Raw genomic sequence first — 27570 nt, 5'->3', positions numbered from 1 at the left:
TTAACTTTAATAAGGAAATGCCGATGAGTGAAGTTGTTAAAATACATACAAATTTTACATTGAATAATAACGTACATAAACGAATCTATTGATTTCTATTTCAGCGTAGGACCATTCGATTTGGCTCGTACGAAAGGGCAGATTCGAAAGGTCACCATGGTTACCGCCTACAGGGTAGGCATATAAATTAGCTGATTACCATGGCAACCCGGTTTGTTAACAGCGCACTGTTTTTCATCGAATCATGTTTCGGATTTAATTGATTAAATCAAACTAATTTCCATTTATTTCTAGACGAATGAATTCATGAAAAATATTGTTATATGTCCGGAGTAGTTATTCTCCTTCTTTTTTTGTTCTTCTTGGAGGTGAATAGAATGCAAGATATTCTAGATTTGAATCTTACTGGGAACGAACGTCTTCTCCCCCCGAGTCAACTAGTTTGAATAATGTATTTACTTTATTTACAAAAAATATATAAATACCATTCAAAGCGTGCGCTGAATATTGTTCCATTCTGTTCGTCTTCTTTTCGAACATATTTCTTCCTCTCGAAATTTTTGGATTTCACCGTTTCGCTCGACTTTCAATTGTTCGGCAACAAAAACTGTTTATTATAAGTGCGTTGGCATGACATTCAATGGAGCATTAAACGTGCCTGATTGATCATTGCTTCCATAAAAAAACATTCGTTATTCTTTCATTTTTATGTTTCCGTGACCGCCACAATTGAAATGTCAACAAAAAATCTTTAAGGTTAATTTGCTCTACTAAAATAGATTCCTTATAATTTGCTTTTTTTTCTATATTAAAACTGATTTGATGTTGACATTTGAAATACTAATTCGGAAAAGAACTATTTTTGTCTACGTGATTTATATTTCATAAACGAGAATTTTTTTTTCTCTACTGCTAATATTTCGTTGATAAACATTTGAAAGAGAATGAAGTATAATATATATAATATATATAAGTTGTCTTCATATAGTCTATATTTAATAGTTTTGCAAAATTTCATTTTATTTGTTATACCAGTGATGGCGTACCTTTGTTTATTGTTTTGGAGCTAGGTGCGTGATAATTCGAAAAAAAAACTAGTTTAACTCTTGTCACATCTAGAAATATCCATAATTTTGTGATCTTTTAAGCCTTGCTGGGTCACGTGATATAAATCCGATACACGATGCGTATCACCTAAAATGTCTTGTGTCACACACGTATCATAGGTTAGCCATCACTGGTTTATACATTTGCAAATCAAGTTAAATTGAACAAGGTAATTTGCAACTGCTGCAAACTTAACTTGTATTTATTTAGATGGTATTCTAAGAATCGTATTAAAAATATTTGTTAGTTACATTATGTATTTTCATTCAGTATAATGCTTGCAATTTGTAATTCTTGTAGAAAAAAATTGATCTAGAATCAAGGATAATTGATTCCAGAGCAATATATTTCTACCTTTTGATTTTATCTCACGGCACACTTGAACCTATAGTTAAAGATTAACGTGGCATACTTGAATTATGATATTTTATTTTGTATATATACACTTATTGTGCCTTCTTTTATTTATTTTTTTTTAATTCTCGTCATTCTTAAAAATCACTCGGAATATGTAATTATTAAATACATGATATTAAATTTGAAAAGTAACATGATTAATATTGAAAAATTATTACACTCTTTGATAATTGCTTTCTTCTGTGCAAAATCATACTGACTAAACGATAATTACATGTGTAAGGCCTCGAGTCATATCTACGCGTCTCCGCATACTTTTTCAAGTCTATGTAAGGAACTCGTGTTTATTCCTTTTTCGTATTGGAATTAATTAAAACATCGAGAGAGTCTTCTTTAGAAAGTGATCGTTCCGCGTTATTTAATCCGACCCATTGGCATGCAATAAATTACAAACAACAGCAACAACAACAACAAAAAAGACGTTTACTTCTTCTTCGTCCTCATACTATTATTTGAGTATTTCTCTTTTAACTAAAAACGTAGGAAGCGTGGAGGAGATTGCCTTCTTTTATTTATTTTTTCACGCAAACAATGTATGCCGTTCGCGCAGAGGAGGCCCGAGGAAACATCAACGGTGACCTATATAACATGTTGAAGATGTTTAGTAATGCGGACCCGGGGAAAGGGAAGGCTAATAAAACATTTATCTTGCAATATTGCAATCATTGTTTCCACATAGGCGACGGTAGTGGCAATTGGAAAAGTTCTGCAATTCCCTCTCGTTCGACGACTGCTAATCGCCTATTTGCAGACGTGTAAACTATTTAGCAGATAGTTTCATTCAACGATCTCGCGTATGGATTTCTTCGCTCTATTTGCTATTGTAACTATAGATCCGAAAATAATTGCATTCAAATTACTCGCTAAAAATGTATATTTTCGTATATTGTTTTTGGTTTTCAATTATTTAAGTTACATGTGCTGTATCGACCAATTAACATTAAACATATGCTCTATGAATATTCACATAAATAATAATATACATGTATGTATCCAAGCATTTCTCATATGTCATAGTGCACATTATGAATTGCAATAGTACATTTCAGATGTATTGAAAATGTATTTACAAAGAATTTAGTAATCGTAAAGATGATTTAATTAAATTTCCTAACATAATTTATTACTTGAGTGCAATGATCTTCAATATTTAAATAACTAATTAAGCGCAGAAAGTCTACGGTGAACAGCTCATTGTATATGTATTTTTTATATATGCAATAAATAATAGTTATTATAGTTATTAATATATGCTTCTATATACATAAAAAGAGCTATTGACCACAGTCTTTCCGCCCTAATAGTTATTATGATCAAGAATACAATCAAAATATATAATGAAATAAATACAAACAGTTTGCAAAAAAAAATATACAAAAGGAACGCTTTTTGCAATATTTTTTTTGTGATTGTAAATATAAAAATGAATTTATTTTTAATGTCTTTTATTTTGGTGTGAGTATTGCAACAAAAGTTGTTATTAAATATAAAAATCCTTAATAAAATTCAAATATTGTAGACTATTTTCGTTCAAATTAAACTCGTTTAGCATTTATGTGAACAATTTTTAAAAGTTATGTATGATTGTTACTATAATAACAATTATTATTATGTATTTCTTTTTGTATTTTAGGTTTACATTCGATAACTTTAACTTCAATTTGATAATTATATTTCAATTCTATATTTTTGTATTTACGTTAACTTATTACTTCGATTTACTTTGTTTATTGTTTTTACTTCATATATAGTAAAACGCCGATTATACATGTCTCAATTTACCGAGGTCGCGGTGATTTATACTTATTATATAAGTTAAAAAATTGTCTCTGCCGTTTAGTATATAATTTTACAAGGAAAACAATAACAAATTAAAGATTACCTTTAAAATAATTAAAAATGTGTTTATGTATATCAATATTCCTCTTTACTACTCTTATTCTAGTTCGTTTAAATTTAATTTGATTTTATTTGGTCGACTAAATTATATTAATTTCATTCGATATTGATTTATATCTCTTGATTAGTTTACATTAGTTAAATTAGAATTAGTTTACATAGTTTACATTTACATGTGTACTTCACCATAGTATGTACATTATAATTTTATTTGTTGTTGTGGCTCTAACCCAGTTTACATGATAAAAACTATGGTTAATTTCAGTTTATCCTTGTTTAACACAATTTATTGTAGCATACATTGTTATGAAGTAAACTTTCACTCATTTGTATGAATTCTTTAGTATACTTTAATTTATTTTAGTTTTATTAAATACATAATCGTATTGCATATTAAATTGGCTGCATTATATTTACATGTTTTTTGTATTTATTTTAATTTACTTGAACTAAATCAGTTTAACCGAATTGATATTAGTTTAATATTTAGTTTATGTTTATTATAAATTTCTATAGAATTTTTAAATATTTTTTTGAATGTACTTAATTAAACCGTTACTTCGGTTTAATTCTGTTTATCTATATAATTTAGTAATGTGAGTACTCAATTTACTAATAATAACTAATTAATATAGAAATATTCAATCTTTCGGTCGTATATTTTTATATTTTCATAGATTAAATTACATTCGTTCATTTATAACTTAGCTAATCGTACCGAAAAATAATCTGATTTTTTTATGCATCTGCGGTTTATTTGTAATAAGTATTGTAGAAAGTCTAATGTAATTACTATCGTGACTAAAAGTTAATGAAACTAAAAATTGATATTCACACGCAATAGGATGGCAAAATAAACGCCATCAATCCAACTTTCCAGCGTTTCAAAAGTGAATCAGAACAGAGTCCGAATGAACGAAGTCCGGTCACGTTCGTTTCGTAAGTAGTTTTGACAATTGTAGAGGTCCAATTATCCAATTCGCTCGATTGTCGGGCGGTAAAGGTTACCGAGCGTCGCGTGTGGTGCACGACTAGAGAATCCTCAGAAGAGGGTGACCTCCCGGTCGACCCCTTAATTCATTATAATCAGACCCAATCTCAAGTGTGAAACATCCACACGCACGGGCGTAGGCGTACTCTGCGGGCGTCTCAAATGAAATCCACACTTTATTTTCTTTCTTTGTTGTTCTTCTTTAAAATTTATTATTTGCGCTCGGTTGTTGTTTCTTTTTTTTTGGAAATACCCGAAACTATGTTTTCTCCGGTGGTGTCTTCTCTGCTAATTGATATTCTTGCGCTGAATCGTGTTCATTCCGGCCATTAGGAGGCCAGGCACACGGCAAATTAGGTTTTTGAATAATTGATTTTTATTTGATTTCCAGACGTTTTCTGGTCCGACGCTTAGAATGTAGACGTCGTCGGATAACTAATGTACAACGTGATCGTCGATTAATCGATCGAACGAGCAAATTGAATAAAATAAAATGTTCCGTTTGGAAAAAAATCTCGGGATTGGAATAATTTGAAGCATTCAATGTGTTCTGATCAGAATTTTCTGGATTGTCGAATAAAAAAAAGTCAAAACTAGTAAAACACAAATGTTTTTCGCTTGTTTTCATATTAATTATTATACTAAACCTAACTATCGCTAAAAACATTTATTTTTGGATGATAAAGTATGTAAAACTTGGCTCTAAATGCAATTTATCTTTATTTTATAATCAACACATTCACGTAATAGTCAGAATAAAATGAAGTTATAGAGAAATAAATTGTAGACGTTTTGGCTGATGATAAAGTAGTCTGTAAAGATGGGAATGGACAAAATCTATAGAATATTTTAAAAATAAAAAGATCATACTTTATCTTTTAATCAGTACATTCAAAAAACATTGCAGAAACTAAACTAAATTGAATACAATGTATTTAAATTTGTTTAATTTTATTCGATATGAATGTAACTGGTTTGATTTTTTCATAAATAAAATAAACATTTTCAAATCTGACAACTCCATCTATTTCGAGAATCTGTTTACACTCTTGACAGACTAAGCATCATAAAGCATTAAAAAAACAGTATTGCAACGAGATGCTTGTTTTTGTTTGTGTGAGTGTGCTCTTTTTTTTTGAGTACGCGTTTCGTTTCAACAATGCTAACTGACTGGAAGTCAATGCCACAGGCGCACTAACTATTAATAGCCCTAAGCTTATGCCACATTTTCCGCACCTTTTGTATTGTTTGTAATTAAGTGAAACGTGAGGTAAGCCTGTTGCAGGGTTGGCGAAGTGTGTGTGTTTTGTATACGTGTTATTTCAGTTCCGGCACGGTTTTAGGTGCTAAAAGCGGATATGGATGTTGAAATGAAGTCGGCGGCATAAGCAGCAGCGGCGGTGGCGTCCGACTATCTTTAGAAACTATCCTCCTAGAAATGCAAATCGCGGATCGAGTATGCCACGTCGACGCTCGTCTTTTAATTGGCCTCTTTTATTCACGAATTACGTGCACTTCCTGTCGTGGGCGCTCTTCGTTCTTCGCCCTGCACCCGAAATTAAACTTAATTACCGTACATTCATCCAGTTTAATAATAATGAAGAACGAGCGAGCCTTCATCATCATCATGGAAGATCGTAATCGCCGCGTTTAACATCCTGTTTGCGTGAAATGCCCTTATTCGAAAGAGAGTCCGAGAAAGCTTTTGTGATGTGATGCGCGGCTCCGAGTTATTTCCATTATGATAATTATTATTACATTCGAGCGACTTCCTACGCATCTGCATGTCTCGTGCCCTTCTTATTGTTTGCTTCCTTTTTATTTGGGTCCGCCTTGGGTTACGAACGCGCCCAGAGATAGTTTCTATTATTACATCTCTTCACGACACCCTCTCCTCTTCCTCTTATTCGCAGTTCTATTTTGCGCTCAAAAGCCAGGCGAGTGAAACGAGGGTCTTTCGCATCGTGACCCCAGGCTCGCACATATTTTCAGCAAACAGCCAAACCACAAATTTAGACATTGCATCTTCTTGCTATTACGTTTGTTCTTCGAATTGACAGAAACTACAATATTTTAGAAATATAGTTCACCAATAAATCAGTATAAAAGAGACTTAACTGTATAAAGAAATAAATTCATAAAATATATATCATTATAGGAAAGACTACAAAATTTACTGTAATTCTAAATTGATTTATCTATTTTATAAGGTACATATTATGGTAAATATTTAATTCAAGATAGAGCAATATATTTCTCTATAGATTTATGTACATTCTTTGAGTTTACATCAGTTTAATTAATTTTGCTATCTTATGCTATCAATTTACTTTACTATCTTTTATTTTGATTAAGTTTGAATCTTTTTGCTTTAGTTTCCTTCAGTTTATCTAAATTTATTTCAGTTTCCTTCTGTTTATCTTCATTTCAGTTTGCCTTCATTCATTAATTTAGTGTGCTTAAGATTACTTTCAGTTTCAGTAAATTTGCTTCTGTGTCTTTTAGTTTGCTTTAGTTCCATTCAGTTTGTTTTTAGTTTGCTTTAATTCCTTTTAGATTGCTTCACATAACTTTCGTTTGCTTCACATTGCTGTAGTTTACATAAGCTTACTTCAGATTGCTTAAGTTTCTTATAGTTTACTTTAGTTTGCTTAAGTATACTCGAATCTACATTAATTTATTTACTTATGTAAACATCGTTCTACCTCAGTTTATACAGATATATTCTATTTGATTTTAGTTTACCTAAATCAAATACACTTAAATCATTTTAAGCAGCAAGTAAAATAACAATTTACAATTTTATGGCTAATTTATTCATTAAACAGGAAATTTGCTGTACTTTCATTACAGTGTTAGCAATCGGTATTCTGTATTTACATAACATTCTCTAAAGCTACATTACTGTAATTTAACTAGTAATTTATTATATTGTACATTTGTATGTTCTTATGTAAAATTTTGTTTAATCAATAGAAGAAAAAATATTTTAATTGTCTACAATCTAGTATATAATGCTATTCTATTATTATAAGATTGTTTGAGAAAGAGTGAGTGTTAGTTAACAGTAATTATTTATTTAACATTAAAGAAAAATACGTTAGAGAAGACACGATTATTTGGATAATAAACGTTTTGAATATAGTATATTATTTACAACCTACTTAATTCACAACTTTCCTAAAATTATTATTAATTATTTATTGTCTATTTTTGAGGTTGTTAACCAAAAACTTAGCAGCTTGTGCATTTTTGTGAAACGAATATTTCTGTGTATTCTAAATAAACTTACTTTAACAGTATTTTTCTTGTAGTTGTTTGTTGATTTGAATAGTTTTATTGTTTTAATAACATTAAATAATAATAAATACATTTAATAATCATCACTCGATGATTTCTTTCATTAAATAAAAATATTGCTTCATGATTGATATGTTTACATAGAAATAAGTGTATCTGAATTGGAAACGAATCATCGGCATTAAATCAAGTAACGTAGACACATTAAAAGGCGAAAATCAATTAGGCGATGAAACTGAGCGAAACGGAAAAAAGTCACGCATTTATTGGTGTTAATTATATGGGCAGATTAAAGAGAAACCGCGTGAGAAGTTTTCTAAAGGAGTTTCCTCGTTTGGATGAAATTTCCCTTCGCATTAATTCGAGTCCCAAAGACGTCGTCTGCGGCACATCGATTACTTACTTTCGCGTTAGCAAAAACGAGCAAACGAATGCTGAGTTTCGCATCTCGAATGTCTAAGATGGTGATGCCCGAGGCATCTCTTCCTCTAAATAGAAATAAGGAAATATTGGTTATCCTCATTTATAGATCGTTCATTAAAGTGTACATAAGTATATTGAATCTCACAGTACTAACAAATGCTAATTCCAAATGACGGAAACTAAAGTTAATGCTGTATTTATTATCTATACTGTCTCTGATTTCTCTAATATTATAATATATGATTTTCTTAGGTAACAAACACATCACATCTTCTAACAAATTAAATAATATTTATTACAATAGTTATACAGAATACAAAAACTGTTAGTTTTTTGTCCACAAATTATATAATAATTAACTTCAATAAATAATAGTGTACATTTTTTTCCATTATCTATTGCACATATTTATATATTATAAATAACCTTTCGTTTATGAATGATGGATGGATATTTCAAATACAATAAGCATTCTTCTTAAATCTTTTTTGTCTCACTGCATACTTGAGACTTGAATAGCAAACGAAATAACAAACATTGTCTAATTACAATAGCTGAAACTCGACTAATTTCGTAATATTACTAACTATTTTTGTTATAAAATTGAAGTTTATCGAGTTTACATATTTATATCAGAATTGTATTCTCCCTGCAGAAAGATAAATATATGATCTTAATATTATTAATTAATAAGACATAATAAATACATCATTAATTTGCAATACTTTGATGATTTTTTTTTCATTATTTGTAAATTGATTTCATTTCATACTGAAAGTATGATTGCGAGATGGCAGCTGCCACATTGCGTCAAAGCGACATTTTTTTTATATTATAAACAATTGTCTGCTGCGAAAAAAAAAAATCGTGGACGGCTATGGACTGAGTGAAAAGTCAAATATCTTACGAACCTAAACTTTTCTTATACATTTTTGAATAATTTTTAAACAGTTTATAACAATTGTCAGAAATATGTGTCACAATTTATTTTGTAAAGTATGCAAAAATTATGTCACAATATCACGTATTATTCTAAATTGCTTCAATAATTATTAACATATATAAGAAATGTATTGGCGTTTAAACTTTGTAATTGACGTAAGATATTTAAGATTATAGTTAGTCAAAAACAGTGACGTGCATAGCGACAAAACTATTATTCGTAATTTATGACCCACCGATGGGCCATGCCGTCGTTAACGTTTTAAAATATTAAAAATCATATAATAACAATACAAAAATTCTTTAATCAGTTCTTAAAATATTGATTATTATTAGGTTTTTTACAATTGGATTATTACTATGTTCAATTTGGTTGCTATTTTCTAAAATTGCATGTTATGAAGTAAATACGAAAATAACCATCGGACGAATGTTATAATTTATTAACATTTAAATGCTTTATCATAAAGTATAAGGCAATTCAGAGAAGATACGATACTGGCGATTTTTAATATATTATTTATATCAAACTAATATAGGAAATAAAGTTATTGATTGGGCAAAACTAATATTCATTTTAAATTCAATATAGGCGTGTTCATAGCATTGGAATATATATTTAAGCAGTGATAAACTTCGGTATCTATGGATTCTGTTTTGCATATAAACTAATTGTAAGGTATTGGGTGGTCCGAACTGGAATTTGCAAGTCGACTAGATATTGTTACAATATTAATATGTATGAATTTGTAATAGCAGAAATGCATATTTTTTTCTATAAATAAATAAACTTTGGTCTTTGCCTATAAATGATTCTTTTAACTTTTAATTTATGAATAAAATAAAAATATTTTTATAATTTTTAGTAGTAATTAAAAATTGATTACATTTATGTAAAGAAATATTGTGTTTTTCTCGAAATTACTGTGACTGCGATCTTTTAAAATCTACATTAAATAATTTATTGTTTATTTGTCTAATACAAATACTATTAGATAGATAATATTGATGTACGGTTTTAATTGATATATTTGTAAACTGAACTGTATTTTCAGAATTTAAATTAATATGTTTCTGTTTTTGCTTTAATAATACATAATTAAATATCACGTTCCATTTTACTATATTCAATACAAATTTATATTAATATAATATTAAATAATCATATTAATAACAATTAATATATTTGACGTCTTACAGTTATAAAAAAATACTTTGTATTGTAATTAGTATTTATTCTCATATTAATTTTATTAACATCATTTAAAATTTATATTAATATAATGATTTTTGTAATAATTTCTTATGAAATAATTTTTAACATATTCACCTACATTAAAATGTATATGTATATCTTTATTTTAACAATTATTATTTTAACATACGTTATTAAAAATGCTATATTAAGCTTACTTTATTAAAAATAGAATCAATCTGCTTATTTTACCCACCGAAATTAATAGAAGCCGGAATAATAATAATTAAGATTTATTAAAACCTATAATTATAAATATTTGAAATTTTACCGTCACTAAGACATTATATTTACATCTTGAGTTACTTTCTTTCTGTTATGTTTATGTTTTATGAACGTAAACTTTTTGCAATGCAATGCAATGTCGGAGCATTTTGATGTAAGGTATAACATCTTTTAAAATTAAATAAATAAATAGTTAATAAGCCTTGTTGTAGTGTTTCGTAGGGAGGTGGCAGCAACTGGGATTTGCAAATGCACTGACCCCCCGGCATTGTTACCATAAAAATGTATAGGTATTTGTATTAGTGGAAATGCGTATTTTTGTTCTCCTCGCTGAATGGAATTGGGGTGCGAAAAGGGTTCAGGTGCTGAGCACATCTGCGCTACGGCTTAAACAATACCTGTGCCGGAGAATTGCAACGCGTACGGATAAATTGATAGGCACAGAGAGGGATGTAGGTATGGACCATCTGTCTCGTACCTCGGCACATGCATCGAAATTTTCGGCGCGTCAAGGGGTGGTGTGGTGCGGTGGACGTGCATCGAAATGCGGCCCATACAATAGGGGGATGCAACGTGAGGGGTGGTACTTGTTGTGTTTGCATGCTAACGGGAGAGTAGCGCGCCGCAGCAGACAGGCAGACAGACGTATCCATGGACCGTGCGTCGAAGTGAGACGGAGAGACAGGCAGACACGCGTGTCCGGCAGCTGCCGCCTGGATCCTGGGGGAAAGGACAACGACACACAGCACGTGTCGTTACCCCTCGCCCACCTCACCACCCCTGAATCATCGCACCATCATCAACCCACTTCCGAAATTCCGATAATCATTATATTATTCCCTCGTACGATATGGACCAGACCAGTTGCGTAGCAACAACAAAACAATAATACCGGTGTCCATAGAAATTTGTTCCACCCCTCGTCTGGACGCGAACCACCCCAATGCGCATCGCGGCATTGAAATTTACACAATTTCGATACATTATGATACAACTAACTGCGAATGTGAAATTATTTCATATCCTCCCCTCTTTGTAGTCGACTCGCGTGCAGCCGTACTTGTACTATTATTTTTTTTTTTTCATTTATATGATACAATAGGACAAAAATCTGGAGAATAGCGTTTGAATCCTCGTGACCGATCGCACCATTTTAAACAGTAGTCTTCTACACAGGATGTTAGTATTCCTTTGTTTGCTCATTCAATATCTCGAAAAATATCTTATTTCCTAATCAAATAAAATTGTTCCCTTTTATTTTATTACCGTCGTCTCAAAAATAGACAAATATAAAGTTACATAAAGTTTTTAGTATTAAAAAAATGGACTTCTGGTAAAGCAATAATATATAACTTATAATGATTTGAAAAATTAGTTAAATAACATTTGCCATATTTTTTCCATGTTTTATTGTTATGTTAATACAGTTAAGATGTTTAAATGTTCATTAAACTTGGTTAAATATCTATATAATATAGTATCATAGTAAAATAACGAAAATATAATTATAGTCTAATATAATAAAAGCAATTTGCTAAAGTTTTTTGTATATGAATTGGAAGTAGCATTTTCTACTACAATTTACTAATTGAAAATTCTGCTTGATAAACCTAAGATTTTTATGATATGCTATATGAATTATTTCATTATTTGTTGTTATAACTTATTACAATTATTATGTCGTACAGCTATCGTCCAGAGTAAAATCTGGAAGTATTTCACTTGAGACAGGAGGATATTTTTTTGCTGATAAATGTATAAATTATCAAATAAAATTATATTTAAAACTAGTCATAGAACCACAATTTTTCATCAATTTGGTGCCCTTTCTTATTATTCACCTGAGGCAATTACCTTGTTTGTCATCTTTGTCCCGGCTTTTGCTTTTGTAAGTATTGTATTTCATTAAGTTGTTGTTACAGACGTTATTTCGTGTTGTATTTGATTTTTTTTAATATTAAAAGAAATATGAAACAGTAAAATTTATATATGTTTCTCATTTTTCGTATTCTGTTTCATTATTATATAATTTATTTACGTTTTATTGGTGTCTCATTAATTAAATTGATTAAAAGAAACAAACGAAAAATGGAAACATTTCACTTTATGGTTTATTAAAATGAATATAAAAAGCCACACTTATACTCGTTAATGTCATTACATCCGCAAAATTTAAATAATATAATCATTTAATATTTCCTTGCATCCTTACATTTAATTTTATTGATCAAGGTTAGTTCGTTTTTTCAATGAAACAGCATTTCAAGTTGGTATTAATCTATAGAAGAATATCTATGACATTTATTAGAATGTTTCTCGTAAATGAACACATTTATATTACAGGTTAAAAACAGGTTTTTTTTTGTGCGGTCCTTTTTATGCGGTATATGAAATCCAACCAATCCCAACATCACCATTGTAATGTTTTCTATCAGTACGCATTTTTTTGTGCGAATTTTAATGATTGATATTATAGAAACATTTTTATACCTCGAAGTATAGTTGTATAACAAATATAATTTAATGTTGTGATGCTGTGAGAGTGTAAAAAAATAATTTGCTCGTAAGATATTGGTAGATTTCTATTAATTACACGAAACTGTACTAATTGAGATCCGGATTTCCTGCAATTCGATTTGCCCCCAATAAGACCAATTAAACGCGTCATTAGTTTTTTTTATGTAGTTGAACCTGTTAATCGTTAAACAGGCGCCTATGGCTTACAGAAAAATATAGTAAATATCTTGAAATCGCATTATTTTTAACATCACGTTTTTCGGCTGTTACACGAAATAATTTATTTTCATTATATTCTCGCTAAATTGGTTTCTCCTTAAGCATTTTAAGCGTTTCCGGGCAATTACGTGCGCTCGAGTGTTGTGGGGCTTGAACATCTTTTTTTTTCTTCGTTCTTTATTTCTGCCTTGTTGTGTACTTTTCTAGTGCTCATTTTCCTCCTCTTTGAGTAAATACAAGTGTGCGGTTTTAATGGGATTACAGAAAATGGATGTATACCTATACCTATTCATATATGTGTGTAAGTGTAAGCGTGTTGCATCCCAGTTGGCGTGTGGCGGAATGTTCTCGGAGGGGATGACTGAAGGGCGGAGGAGGATGAAGCCAGGTGCGTTTCGCATGATGCAGCAGCCCCCTTTTCTTTTCTCTACTGTTTCCTCGCAGAAGATGTTTATGTATATACATATGTAGAGAAAGAATGAGTGAAGAGAGAGAGAGAGACAGATAGAGAAAGGTATAAGTATACTCGACATTTGGCAATACAATTTATCGAGCCTTCCGGGGGTGGATTACAGAAGCCGCGCTTCCAGAAAACAGGTTTTTTTCTCTCTTGTTTCTCTCCCTCCTCGGCCTGCTGTTATCTTCGAGAAATCTTAATATGTGGTGTATATGCTAATTATAGGACCATGCGGCGTGGGTCCTAAACTGGTGGTATGCCTTATGGTATTCTCGTTTTGTTTTTCTTCTCCCTCTTTGTCTTCGCGTCTCTCTCTTTCTCTATTAATAAGAGGTTCCTTTTTTGGCTTGTGCGGTATTATTTGTTGGTAGGAAGGAACAATGCACAATACTGGTTAGACGCGTGCCCGAAGAGCAAGCGGCGCATTGTCTTTGCACAAAGAATGATTAAATGCACATGGCTTAATGATGGTAATACTAATAATGGATAGTGCGGACACGGCGAAAAAGAGAGAGGCCCTCCGAGTTCTTTGTGTTGTTCGAGGTACAACATATGGCATCTCACTTGTTCGAGACGGGCAACACGCGACCGACGTGTGCCACGACCACCCCGAGGCCCTACACACTCTTCTCGTACGACGTCTTCTCTTCTTACCACTCGCTCTGCCTATTATTATTATCATCATCATTGTTATCCTCGTCTTCGCCACCTCTTTCACCAAATAAAGCCACCATCGCATCTCTTTATTTCGCATTAATTGCCCCAACATTAAATATGCACGAAACACTCATTAGGATTTAACAATGCATACCGAAGGGAAACGGAAGTATCCAAGTCTGAAAAGTGAACCAGGCGAAACGACCACATTTAAATGCATTTTCCGTTCCTCTCTTTCTGTAACCCTACAATTTATTACTCTTCTTTTTAATCAAATATTTTTACATTTTAACCATATAATTGGAAGACAAATTCTCGGAACTAATTTAACTTGTGCTTTATTTGGAAACTAATTATTACTAAACATAGACTAATTACATTAATTATATTGAATTAAATAAATGCAATCATTGAGAGAAGGTCTAAATTTTATGTGACATAAACAACTACGGTCAATGAAATAAAAAAAACACATATTACGGGGTCAATGTATATAATTAATGCAATAAGTATTTCATACAATTCTTAAAAAAATATACTTTATTTATATTATTTCTTATAAGTTTTAGTCTTATTACATTCGATTAAGACTATATTAAAATTGAGATAATTATAATCATAACTTTATTATCAATTATTTGTTATTGAAAATTTGTGCATGTGTTAATAAATGCATTTTCTGAAGAAAATCTCAAGAAATTAGGTTTTATTGTTTTAAATTGGTATAAAGAAAATGTTTTTAAATGTAAACTACATTTTATTTAGTTACAAAACTCGAAGTTTAGGTAGTAAGTTTTAAAAAAAAGTATTTCATTCTTTTTGTTCCAGTTTTGTTTGCTTATTCAGTTTATTATTACGTAAACATTAATTTATTAAGAATTTTAAAACATTATGAATTAAGAACGTGAAAATCAAATTCAGCTTTTAAAGTAGGAAGAAGGACAGTGTTAAGATTTTCTTTACAAAATATAATAATAAGCCAGGACCAGAGTTATTGTTATTTATCCCCATTTTAATTAATACCTTTGATAATAATATAATCTGTCTGTATTAATGTATATAAATTGTAAATTTATATAAATTTAATTGAATGTGGCAATTTCTTGAAAAAAAAAACAATTTCATAATAATGTATTATGTTAAGTTTAGGAAATATTTATAAAAAATAATTCAGTTTTCGATTTCGCTATGTATAAATTGTGCATCTTATGGTCCCAATAAGTAAACTGATTATGAGATTTAAAATAAATATATATTTAAGAACATCTGTAAAGAGTTTTATGAAATTTGAAATACAAAGTGAAGAGCGAATCAAATTGTATCGAATATATAAATCAATAAAAAAAGGCAGAATATTTTTTTGTTATTCATATTTCACGTCCCATTTTCATTTGTATATGGAAGTTCCTTATCTGATCTTATCATCGGACATCATCGGATCTCGTAATCTGCTGTGAAGCATCTTGTGGTTTGATTTCCTTTCATGTCCACGTCGAGGAATATGAGCATATTTACACACTCCTTTGTAAAACTCGTACGGTAGCAAATAACAATTGAAAAGCACTTCAAGCCTGCTCACTCCCATACTTCGATCCATTCACGTTTCCCATAGAGTGGAAGAAATAGAGAAGAAAAAAAAACGTTTACTTTGTGTCCAGTTTATGTCTTCAGGTGGCCGGTCGCTAAGCCTCGTACCTACAAATAATTGAAACTGTCCCCCTCATCATAGGCACTAATCAAAATAATTACACAAGCTTCACGAATGTTACGATAATATCTGGAAAAGAAAATTATTGCTCTAATGGTGTTGAAGAGTCATCTCGTCGGTGAATTAATTTTCAATTAAACCGTCGTCTGGCAAACAAATTCGCTCGGTTTAATGCTTATAATTAGGTGAAAATTGGATAATGGTTTCCACACTAACGCGGTAACAATTTTCCGATGATCTAAGTCAAACATGACATAAATGTGTTCACACACTTAACGACACTCGAATAAAAAGAAATAAAGAGATGCGAAAAGGCGAGAATAAGCTTTAAAATTTTATTATCATTTTGTTATTATTATTATTAATACCTAAAAATATAGGTGTAGCTGCTTAATGTCGACAAGGATCGAAGGAATAATCAAGTCCGTAATTACTGCTTAATAACAAACATCCGGCAACTTTTTGTTTGCTCTTGTTTCAACAACAAATTGGTCGTCCGTATTCTTCGACGTATACACACACAAGGCGAATACATGATTAGCAACAATTTGTCATCAAACGAGTATTTCATTATGGGAAGTTTCCTAACGGAGGCATTGCCTACTCCACGTTTGTTGCCCGAGCGCCGCATACATTACATCCTCTTTTTCATCATGCATAATCTCGCGCATCCTTCTCTCATTTTAATAATATTACATTTTTGCATAACATGTAACTACTCCTCCCCTCCCTCTAATTAATACCACCTTCGTTCGTTCCGTAATTGCACCTTGTTGCAAAACTTTAACTTAAACACTGTCAAATTACCGCAGGTATTTCAATACTGCTGCACATTTCATTTATTTTTTATGATAAATATCTTTTCCTTAACTATCAGCACTGTCAATTTAAATTTTATAAATGACATTTAATTAGCTTTTAGTTTACATATTAACAAATGTTACTTGAAATTCAAGGTTACAATAAAATATATTAACAAAAACATGTTTCTTCATAATTACATAAACGAACTATCAAGTTATTGATTATAAAATATTACCTATACTTTAATAAAAATAATTTAATTTCCAAAATTGTTTAACTTGTTTTGAAAATGACTTTTTATGTAATCTCAATAATGCTGGTAATAATTTAAGTTGGTATTTATGTATAAAATAAACAAAATATAAATAACAAACAAATTAGATTATCTCAACTGATTATAAATCTGTTTGAAACATATAAAATACAGTGGAACCTCGCTTAACGAGCATTTCGCTTAACAAGTAAAATTAATTGTAAGAAAAATTACTCGTTTAACGAGCCACGTTTCACATAACGAGTGACGATGAGAAGAGAAGTCCCGGATTGCACGCTAGCTACATCATTTTTAAAAATTATGTACACATATTATATGTATTTTTGAATATGTTTCACTATACGAGTAAAAATTCCGAAAATTTTTGGAACCAGGTTAAAATGGTTAATTAATGTTCATTGTTACTATATTCTTTTCCTATTTATATCAATATTAAATGAAATAAACATTTATTAACAAGAACTATGTATTAGCCTTCTTTTCCGCTTCACAAAATTTGAATCTAATCTAAAGTTGTTGCGACCCCAAAATTACCTCAACACTTTCCTCACAGATGTCACCACCTGTATTTTCAGGTCAACGTTATTTTACTTTGATTGAAATTTAACTTAAACTTATAATAATGAATATATAACTAATCGATTTGTAATATTATTTTGATTTGATATGTTTGATTGTGCTTAATACAAATACATAATTAAAAAATGTCGGTTTTAAGAGAATATACAGATATAAAGCTACATTTATTTGTTAAAATTTGACTTTTAAATGTCAGACCTTGAGCAATTATTACCTTTCTTCTCAACGTTTAGTTGATTACATATTTTTACTTTTCCTTATTATTGTTACAACATTTGTTATATTACGACTTTAAATTTGGATTATTCTTTACTGTACTAAACATAGTTTAATATCATCAATAAACATTGGCAATGTGATTTTTACATTTCAGATAGTATTAATATGAAAATATGTAAATTATAATTACTTCTGTCTATCATAACTTGTACTATGTCACATTTTATTTCGAAATCATTTATTCTAATTAAATAGTAATAACTGAATAATTAACTTCAAAGTTAAACTATTATAATTGATTTTTACATTATTTTTTAATTATTCTGTAATTAGTTTTACAAATTTACTGAATCAAAAAACAATAATGAAATGTTTGTTTCCGAGCTTCATTACTAATTCCTATTATAAATAACTCGTATCTTAAGTAATGTATATTTTCGTAACTATTCTCTTAAGCACATCAGTTTAAAGTTCTCAACTCTTTGTTTATGTAAAGATGCACGCTTTATTGTGTTATGTTGAATGATATAATTGGTGTACGTTAACTTGATGACAAAATAATGGTAATTAAAACATGAAACTTGTTTTCAATATTGTAATATATAACATAGCCAATTTTGATATCTACATAAAGTATCAAAGTTTACATTGAGATTTCAGAATATGATTTGGATGAAGAAACTGTGGATTGAGAAAGATGAAATGCAAATGATAATTCAGCTTGTGCACGAATCCCGAGGGCAGCTATTGATTTTGGCACATTGCGAAGCGCACGAAACCGAGAAACCATTTCCCCACTGTTCCTGTCAACGCAATCAAGAAAATATTATATCGGCGATTCATATTCGCGTTTTCCTAAATTGGGTCGCAGATGCTGGAAGATTTCTTTTCTATATCCAATTTTTCCACCAAAAAGTATTAGTCTGACCAGGTGCCGCGCCCCAGAAAACAAAGCGAGTTCACGGGTTCATCTCTCACCCCCTTTTGTGCATCGCACTTGGAATATAGGAATATCCAGGTGAAAGTTTGTTATTCCCACATCGGGAATAACGCCCTTACGACAACCATCCGTAAAACGCACATTCCGTGCACTCGTCCTCAGGTAAATTCGGCTGAATGCAAATAGATCTTGCGAGGGGAGCGCAGATGCTTGAAAAAAAGATATATTAAGTGCACATAATAGAATTCGAACGGAAGGAAGCTGCAGGGAGGAGGGTGAGAGAGAGCAGGCTTTTTTCTTCTCAGACCCATCTCGGCGTTTCGGGGTGGATCGGAAAGGGAGAAGGAAAAACGGAAGTTCAAATTTAAAAATCTCGTATTTCGGTGTGAATTTCGGGGTTCCTTAATTTACACGAACGAATCCTCCCTAACAATCGAAAAGAAGATATTCTTATGCGATTTTTTTTTGCTGAGAATCCTCTTTGCAACGATGATGTTTCTATTCGAGCTGTAATTAAGCATCAGATGTTCAGAATCTATTAGAGCAGGACTGCTAGTAATAAAACTGTAATTTTTATGGAGCGCGATGATGTGGCGAGGACGAGAGGAAAGCAGCTGACTACAAATGAAAGCGCACGCATAAACACCTTGATGTTGTGGTAATTGACTTCCAACTCGAGGAAAACCACCTGCCGACGACCTTCATCTTAGATGAAACAGGTGAATATCGTAAGACCGAAGAAGTAAGAAGAATATGATGAAAATTCCTCTAAAACGACCCCCACTCGGCATTCAGTTTTAGGTGCACGATAGTTTTTTTTAAAGGTCCTCAAGACATTTAAAGTTTTTTAAATGGTGAAAGTCCAACAACAACGGCTTTCTAGTAACCATTTTTCCACCTGGAAATCTCTTTAAATTATTACTCTCTACCCCAAATAAATTTTATATCTTAAACATTTATACTATAGGGATTTAATTTTGAAATGAAATACTGTAAATTATTATTTACTTGCGAAAGTTTTATTGATTTATAAAGCAGACATGTTAAGATTGGACATATTGGAATACGATTTCGGCCAAATGGCTGCCTCGGTTGCGCTGGCATACCCTGACCCTTTTGATAAAATTTTCGAAGACTTTTTGCAAGGCAGTTGGCTCAATTTCAGAAATGACGCATTGGATCTCTGTTTTCACAGGAATTGTTTGTGGTTTGTTAGTATAGACCTTGGACTTTACAAAACCCCAATGGCAAAAATCGCATGGCCTCAAGTTGCAAGATCTGGGTGGCCAATTAACTTCAGCATTTCTAGAAATCACCCAACTAGGAAAATGTTATCTTAACAAATCGATGGTTTCTCTTGCTGTATGGCATTTGGCATCATCCTGTAGAAACCACATGTCTTCGAGGTCCATGTCGTCCAAATTGATCTCTCAAAAAGTTAGATCATTCTCAAAAAAGTAGGGTCAAATTTATGGTTTCATCTTTTTTTTCATTAGTAACTCGAGAATTTTCATTGCCCCAAATTCGACAATTTTGCTTATTAACAAAACCATTCAAATGAAAATGAGCTTCATCTCTAAAGATGATTAAAAAAAGAAAATGTTTAAAAAAAAACTTTTCTAACTTTAGTCCAATTTGTAATGTGTTTTAACAGTAACAATAGGTTGTTCTTTTGTATAGCTATCAATTATAGACTTAGTATTTCATTGATTCACAACTAACAATAAAATCTGCTCTAAACTAATAAAAATTAGTCCGGCTTCGTTCAGTCCGCATTCATTACAGTCGGGTTTGAATATTTCAAATAAAATTAAAATAAATTTTTAAAAAAATTACAAAAAAGACTTCTTTTTTAATTTAAAATTCTCTTTTGTTTACAGAAGTTGCATTGATTTATATATATTATCAAATTTCATTTCATTAAAAATTATTATTTTGTTTTAAATCATACTAGAAAAAATATTCATTTAATTTCATATAAATTGCAAAATGTTTTTATTGCTTTAAAATCTAAACATCAATAATTTGTTAACAATGAATTCCATTATTTCGATATCAAATTACAAGTAATATTTATACCATACGCAATTTCATTTTTAAGCAAAATGACCTTGACCGAAGTCAATATTATTATTTTTGTCATTCATTTCTCACTAGTTTTTTCCATATACATAATAGCTATACAGTTTTATATTTGAACTTCAATTTTATCAGTTTGATACTAAACTTCAAAAATTATTAATATATAAAATTAGTTCAATAGATTAAATATGATTTGACACACATTTAATATGAGATATAAGTAAATTAACAAATGTGTATCTGGATGAACCGAATGACTTTCAAATATTACCCACGTTTCCCCGTATCTTCTCATGGAGAATAAGTAAATAAGTTCTGTGATATTTGTTGCTTACGTTCCGATATGATAATGTATCTGTTGGATTCGTGTAAATATTGGTCGAGTCAAGCTGCTCGGTTCGACTATGCTCAGCTCTTCTCAGCTGCCCGATCGTTTGTTGCCCGATCATCGTCTACTCTGTGTGAACTGAGCGCGCACATCGAAGATAATAAACCAGACATGTTCGAATAATTTATTTAATTACACGGCGAACGGCCAGCCGACAGGTAACAATAAATAACGACGAAAGTTCTACAGAGGAGATGGTAAAACCGATATTTACGAATTGCATAATACCATCTTCTTACCCTCAACTCTAAGAGCCCCAAAGTCCACTTAAAATACGACTTATCTCAAATTATCAAGACAACTTTCGACTGATTACTTATAAATCCATATAAAAAATATGATTACGTCCAAGAATATATGATTATAGTTTTTAAGCAATCAGTTTTATTTATAGTCGGTTTATAGAATAATTTAATAAATATTTTAAGTTGTAATTAATTGTCTCAAATTCATATAAAATAATTTATTACAAGTTTGTAATCTAGTTAATTCTATAACACACACTTATTACAATTATCTATTATTTATTTTAATAAAAGGTCTTTGCAAACTCTACTCCTTATATAATTGATTCATTAATCATGCAAATGCAATTATAAGGCAATACGAAAATGGTTTAAACCGGAATAATTTAATTACCTCAATTACATATCTTGCGCATAATTACCACCAGTTTTGTTTTAATTAAGTTATAAGATAATAAGTGCTAGTTATTATTGTTAATGTGTTAATGCGTATATTATTATTAGATTTCCTTAGCATTTCATTAATTGCTTTGCGTGAAAGAAAATGCGACGTTTTAAAAATACGACGTTTCGTTTTAAAATTGATTACAAATATCTTCTAATTTAAGTTTGCTTCATTGTCGGAACCCAATTAAAGGTTGCAGTCACGAATGAAAAATAGACTATGAAAATTGTTGTTGTATGCTGTAAACTATTGTTTGGTACTTCTGGAGGTCCGTAATCCCATTAAATGGAACTCTCGGCTTTGCGTTTGGAAGTTGTGGCCATGCACTCCCCGGGGATGTGGCACAAAGGGACGTTCGATAGTTTGTTATGGGAGTTTATGGAAGGAAGACGGTCGTCCCGAACTGGCAAAGTTTTATCAATACCCCTCATGCTCCAAATCCTTCCTTATTTTCTGCCCGTCCGAAATACAAAGCTCCGAAAATAAGGAATCGCTTTCTTTGTGTGTATCGAGGCGCACCGAATTATGTCATATATAAGTCGGAGGCGATTAAATTTAACGCGCGGATCGCGTGCACCCGCGATATTAGGAATAGCGATTGCGAAGCAAGAGAAACCGTTCCTGTACTATACCTAAATTTTAGATTTAAAAACACTAAGATGCAATGTTTATCATGTTAAATGTGGTTTATACACAATAAAAAATATATCAAAACTGATATTTAAAGTATATACAGTCGATGCCCAGTTAACGTACATCACATGCCTATACAGATTTCGTACGTTAAACGAATAGAAGTGAAATGTGCAGTAAATTCCTAGAGAAATGCATGAATTTATGTTTTTTTGTTCATACATACCTCTTAATTCATACGAACGTACACTTTGAATATACATAGTGAACAAATCGAATGTGAAACTAGTAAAAAGTAAAATTGAAGTTATGTAAACTATAGAAATTATTCAAGGTATTGCTGTACACAATTTTTTTTTAACTAAATGAAAACGAGAATAATGTGTATGAATATATTATGTAATATTTGATTATAAATGACGACTATTTCAAACTCATTCCAAATGTATCACAAAAATACTGTTTCAATAAATAGAATAATTGAAACTAAAGTTAACTTTACTGTTTTGTGAATTAAAACTAATAGATCTTATGTTAGCTTTGATTCACTCTTCTATTAAGAGAAGAAAAGATTTAGTAAATTAAAACTAATGCAAAACAAAACTCAAAGTTCAAACAAGATAGAGTAAATTTATGTAAACTAAAAAGAAATTAATGGAGGTAAAAGTAAACATATGTAAAAAATAACCTTATCTAAAGTATTGTAGTGATCTTATGTTAAGTAATGTAATAACCTTGTGTGAATTCCAAATAAACTAGGCTAAAGGAATATAAACAAATAATGATTCAAAACGAATCTCAAATGATTTAAAAAAATGTTTTTTTGTAATTATTGCAGCGATTCTTTACGTGCATTTCATTTTAACATCATTTTAAATAAATCAACAACAAAAATCTATTTGAACAATAATTTGTATTTATTTATTTTTGTAAACATTTTACGTTAGCTTACAAAAAAAAATACTATTAACACCTGAAGGTGTTAACACATTCATTTCTTTGCACGTGATACACCCTAAATAAACGTCATTCACGTCGTCCGCTAGGATTTCCTATAGATCCAGACGATTTAAATGTCCCCGAAAGAAAAGGGCTTCGCCTTTGGCCGCACCAAAATATAAATCATATGGTGCAGGTACAGTAACTTCGTATCGAAAAGAAACTCTCACAGGTCCCTCTTTCGATCATATGTTACGTAGCTATTTAAACTTTAAAATCGCTGGCAAAGAGAAAAAAATATACAAGAAAAGGAGATCAGCTGCTCCCTTGCCCAACCTTACGTAAAAACAAGGCTGAGAGCATCGTCGTTTTGGCCCTTAGGATGGTGTCCAATAAGGACAAGTTTCCTTCGGTTCGATGGTACCTGACCATTCGAAGTTTAGGGCCTCGAATCCGAAGAACACAAAACGAACTGTATTCTCTGCTCCTTTCTTTTTGGGATGCGGTTTCTTGCATGAATGGTTCCCTTTTTGCTATTGCGTACGATTCTTGAGGCACACGCTTCTCAGCTCGTGAGAACGAAAACAAGATTGCGTTTTCTGGAGTAAAATTTTTCGATTGTACGTAGACATAGAAATCAATAAGGAAAAAAAGGGGAATGATGATCAGCATGGGAACAATCCTTGAAACTGATTGTTATGTTCAGTTCAAATTTGTAATATGAAAAATAAGAATAAACTGTTGTCAAGATGATGAAAAACATATTTTTACTTATGACTTAACATTATTGTGTTTGAACTAGTATATTTTTAACTACTATTCACAATTACAAATATATTGTTCTGTATAATGATTTCTTCAGTAATTACCTTTAGTCTTTGTTATAATTGTATCTATTCTCCAATTATAATATAGCACTAATGTTAGTATTAATCTATGAATATGATTATACTGATTTTCTTTCTAATCTCGCTATTTCTTTCGATTTTCAAGTTATTCACTTCTGCAAGTCTACAATATAATTACCATATATATAGAACCGGTGGCAATACTTCCCCTACTCATATTTTAAACCCAAACTCAATCCAGATTTACCTTTTCTATTAATATAACATTTGAATATTTATAGACTTGAAGATTAATATCTTTTTTCTAATATTATCATCTTATTTATTTAAAATGGGTTTACTTATTTGTTTTTTTCCTAAATTTTGTATTTTATAAGATTATATTAACAGTTATACTCCTAAAATACATAAAAAAAGTAAAAAGAACGAACGTTTGTGCCTCTTATGTTTCCAAATTATTTTTAAGAATTCTACCTGTGTAGTTCTTGAATACTTTATTATTCTGCATAAACCTAAACATTGTAAAACAGATTATTTCTTCAATTACTTCAATGATCATTGGTTTCCAAACTTGATGTTACTACGCCTCCCTTAAAAATATTTAATCATTTGGCGCCTCCCCTCCTCCCTACATTTCATAATATAGATAAAATCAGTTATTTGGAAAATTGCTTACTGTGACTAATAATCGCGTCTCTCCTTAGACTAATCTGCGCCTCCCAGTTTGGAAAACGCTGATTTAGACAAAATTGTGCATTGTTGGACATTAAAAACAATGTGAAACTAAAAATTATGCCTAATTTTGTTTATAATTTAAAAATTGAAATGTACTGTAACATTTGAATTAATATAATAACGAGTAAAATTTAACATTTTTTCATGTCATTGTCCATTGTATTATACATTAACAAGATGCGAAATAACTTGGAAACTAAATTGCGAAACACAAACGGAAATAGACTAATATGAAAAGTTGTTTCATTGTCTCGACAATCAGATATTTACTTATATGCTGATACACATCACGAATGTAATAGAAACAAATAGGATATAATAATTTATAGTGTCATTAAAAGAGACAAATGTGTTACCGTTTAAACGACTTTAACAAAAAAATATGTGAGTACCTTCATTAGTTGAAGTAACTGAAAACTATAAAACAATTGAATAACAATATAGAAAATATGAAAAAGGCTATTATATAAGATTAATTGGATCAAGTGCTTGAACATCAAGTACGCAGTAAACATGTACGCAAATTAATTTATGTTAGGATTAACTATCCGATTAACGTACATACTTTTAAAGTTTCAATTTGTGTACACATTATGTACGTTAAGTGAGTGTTGAATTAATAGTTATCATTCAATTTGTTGATCGAGTTTTCTATACTGTGAAGGATTATTGAAACTTTACTTTATTTGTAAGGAAGCATCGTATAATTGTGCTGTTTTTAATGTCTTCGTTTTTTACCCGTTTCACATCTTTTGCATTTGCTTTAAATCCGAATGAAAAATTCTGTACGAGGGGTCACGCCTCGATACGTGACATGTCTATTAGTTTGCCCATTGACATTCATCGACGCAGGTCCCCCGAGGTAATTGCTCCAACGCGTCTTCTCCGCCGGCAGCAAGAAGACTACAACAGACAACAGACCTAGTGAACTTTGCTGGCGGCGAACGACGAGCGCCAAGCACCGGCGGCAAATGCCAGCGACGACGACCTTTGGAAATGCGGGCAGAAAGGGCAGAAGTAGCAGCGGATAAAGGATGCGAGGAAGAGATAATTTCCAGCCCGCATATGCCGTGGATGTCTGTCGCGGCACCTGCTTCGCACTTTCCTCTAGGAAATGGACCGGGACAGGTGGGCGACAAACGTGAAGATACTCGTCGCGTTGCATTCGCTTCAATTAAGAACGACGAAACAATCGAAATTTGCATCGCACCTCGACTACACACACATCGAGCTTTGCACCTAACTGTTTATACGAAACGGCAAAGAAAAGAAAAACACTCGCACTTGAGAGAAAGAAAGAATCAAGGGGAAAAATATATTACACGTCACTAATTAAGCAAAATTCGCGGCCAAGGAAAGTTCCCAGCGTTCGTGGCATTCCTTTCCTCATTGTTCCTACGCCTCTTTGTATTATTTTATAATGTACAGAGCGATCCGCGGTCTGCAGGGCTCGTGGCACCTGCCCTTCTCGAGAAACAAACCCGACGTGCATTAAACACGCAGGTGACGCGAATTCTATGTGCGTGCAATTGCACGAAGAAAGGAGAGTCTGCAAAAAGGAGTACAGCAAAAAAAAAGACCATTAAATTAACAACAATGCATGAATTGCACCCCTCGAATGCGGGCTGCTCACAAATTAATCTGCTTTTAAGATTGAAAACGAATCACCTTTCAACAAGATATTTACTTGCATACATCAACTGTGTAAAGGCAAAACTATTAAATTACTTATTATTTACAATGTATTAGAATCACACTATTACAATATTTCTCTATATTTTGTAGGAAATACTTTTATGATTTAAACAGTTTATTTTTATAGAAAATGCAAATAGAAAATGATGAGCTTTTTAGCTTTCAACTGCACGAAACAGTAAAAATATTATTAACATTACCTAACTGTCTTATATTTCATGAAACTAAATTTATATAATTATATGTAATTTTCCGTTTCCTAGTAAATTTTATGTAAGTTTTTCTATAATTATAATGATAGAAAGATTAAAAAAATCTAAATTAATTTAAATTTATGTAGTAGAATCATTATAATTATTTGTCTTAAATTTCAATCTTAACTATTTTGGTTTGCTTTACCATGTATTTACATCATTTGTAGTTGTGTTTAACACACTTAGATACATACCACAGTGCATCGGTAATTGTTCAGAGAATTTCTGATTGGAATCGCACAAGTATTTAAATGGTAAAAGTTGCAGATTCCTATAACTGTTTTCTATACGATGGGTTTGAGAATGGCTCTATAAATCATTATTTTTTTTATCCACACAGTTCTGACTTTCATCAATGAAGTTTATTCAATTT

At 31.1% G+C, this 27570-nt stretch overlaps 1 protein-coding gene and 1 long non-coding RNA gene across 2 annotated transcripts in view; one reads left to right on the top strand and one right to left on the bottom strand.

Annotated features, from left to right (window-relative positions):
* Nucleotides 1–27570, top strand: part of LOC108565895 (protein neuralized) — a 45259-nt gene that overhangs the window by 2308 nt on the left and 15381 nt on the right. The window lies entirely within an intron of this gene.
* Nucleotides 15794–16863, bottom strand: LOC108565901. Its single transcript, XR_001891191.1, has 3 exons — nucleotides 16486–16863; nucleotides 16159–16186; nucleotides 15794–16104 (listed from the first exon to the last, which is right to left on the bottom strand). It is a non-coding gene; the product is annotated as an uncharacterized LOC108565901 (long non-coding RNA).

Source organism: Nicrophorus vespilloides, unplaced genomic scaffold (genome assembly GCF_001412225.1).
Source record: "Nicrophorus vespilloides isolate i.1.1-1 unplaced genomic scaffold, Nicve_v1.0, whole genome shotgun sequence".
NCBI classification, from domain to species: Eukaryota; Metazoa; Arthropoda; class Insecta; order Coleoptera; family Silphidae; genus Nicrophorus; species Nicrophorus vespilloides.
This window is presented reverse-complemented; position numbering and strand designations above follow the sequence as displayed.